We start from the raw sequence: 2227 nt of genomic DNA, 5'->3' as shown, positions 1-2227 counted from the left end.
AATGTAATCACATGACACTGTAATATAAAAACAAAATGTAGGTGGACTGGGAATGTAGCTCAGTAGGATGCTTGCCGTGCACGAATGAAGCCCTGGGTTTAACCTTCAACACCTAACAAAAAAATTAAAATATAATATAAACACTAAAAATGATTGTAATACTTTACTATCACCAACTATCAAATTTTCACATACTCCTAATGATCTCTAAGTTTGTCCACTGCAGAATACAAACAAGTGCATCAATTGTCTTGGCAAGCCAAGTCCCTTTTAAATAACCTTTTCCTTTCTTTGAATTTTAGTTGGTCACTCAAAATGTGGTCATTTGCTCTGTAGTTTTCCAAAGTCTAGATTGTATGGACTTCCCCTATGCTATCTATTATTCTTTTACTGCCTGTTTCTAGAAAGTGGTGTCTCAGGTCTGGAAGCTTGATCAGGGTTTGGTCTGACTTGGCAGGCCTGCTTCTTCCACTAAGAGGTGCAGTCCACTTCCTGAGGCTGGCAGTGACTGGGAGCAAGCAACCTCACCCCCTAACCGCCAGAGGGTAAATAGTGATATCCTAATTCTGTACTTTTCTTCAGTTTGTTGGCCAGGATGTCTTTAAAAATTGCATATTCCAAAGGTAACTATGAATTTGTAAAACCAGGGTTTCAATCTCTTGAAGGTATTTTTACTGTTGTTAAAATTATCTTCAAAGTGCTTCCTGAATCATTGTATAGACCTACGGTGTGGCAGAATTTTCCATGTTTTTTTTTTTTTTACATATCTTTCTTTATACCTAGAATTATCCATTATCCAAGGAAGTCTGATTCCTTTGGGGGTGGGACATAGCTGGGGTACCAAATTTTTATCTTCATGAAATCAATTATTCAGAAGTCTTTCACTGCTGTTTCTAGTAAGTTTATATAGCTGCATATATATAGATTTTCAAGCATGAATTCCTCACATTTCTCTCAAAAGAAATCCTTACATTAAAAAAAGGTATTATGCTAATACCTTTTTAAAGCAATGACCTTTCAAACATCTTTAACCCAAAATTCCAGTTTTAAGACTGTATTATTAGGTTTAGGATTTCCACAAAGGACTGTTTAAAACAATGAACAATCTGGAACTTAAATATTTAAATGATGTGGAAGTGGTTGATATAAAAATTCATACATACCTCCACAGGGTGCAATAATTAGTCATCAGAATAGTCAATACAGCATCATCATTTTGCTAAATAAAAAAGGCCGATTACAAATTATCCATTTGGTCACATGCATCTATTCATATACTGTGTCCTCAAATCTTGACAGTACAAACCAGATCGTGCCCTATCCCACTCCCATTTGCACTTCATGTTTAGAATTTGGTGTCTCAGGATCTGCTTCCCAATTGCCAAAAATAATTTCTTGTTACCATCCTCTTCATTTAATCCCGTCATTTTCATGGTGATTTCAGGACAGAGAGAAGGTAATAAACATTGCACTCAACCCTCTTATATTTCATCTAGTGTCCAATTGCTTTTTAATAGAAAACACATTCTGAAAAACTTATCAACTATAAAATAGCACATATGTGTATATCTTAAAACACAAAGTATACAGGAATACAGAGTACAAAGGTTTAATCTATGTCTTAATAAAGAGTTGGTTCCAGAAACAATAATGAAAATGTTAAACTGGTAATAAAGGGGGAAAGAGAATCAAGTGGAAGTCTTTATTTTTGTTGTTGCTGTTGTGGCTTTCCTGTTTTGAAACTTGTCTGCTCTGTTGCCCAGGCTGGCTTCTATCTACAGGAAACAAGCAATCCTGCCTCTGTCTCCTAAGTAGTTGGGACTACTGGCAAATATGCTGTACCTGGCTTATAAGTTTTTAGTTGAGAATCTAAAATGCTGAAGTCAAAGCTGCCTTCTGGGCAGAGTGATGATCTTTTGCTTCTGAGACAGAAAACATTCCCTTCAATAATTCTTTTAGCCTAATGCTGTAAGATTCCTCTAAAGATGAACTATCCTCACCAGCTGCTTTTAACTGGCATCCTGCTTGCTCCCTGAGCCTTTAAGTATGGAAGGTAGATAACTATCTCCCTTGTGCAAGTGAGGACAGGCAGCCTATGTTCACAATGCATTAGCTACATCTGTGCTCTGAGACCTTTGATTAGAAATACTCTGAGAATTTAAAGGCTTTTCCAAGGACAAGTACACATACCTCACAGCCACCAAAAATACCAGGTTGAGAACAACAA

This window comes from Mesocricetus auratus, unplaced genomic scaffold (genome assembly GCF_017639785.1).
Source record: "Mesocricetus auratus isolate SY011 unplaced genomic scaffold, BCM_Maur_2.0 Super-Scaffold_100691, whole genome shotgun sequence".
In the NCBI taxonomy this organism is placed as follows: Eukaryota; Metazoa; Chordata; class Mammalia; order Rodentia; family Cricetidae; genus Mesocricetus; species Mesocricetus auratus.
The sequence above is the reverse complement of the archived record's forward strand: the minus strand, read 5'-3'. Positions refer to the sequence as shown.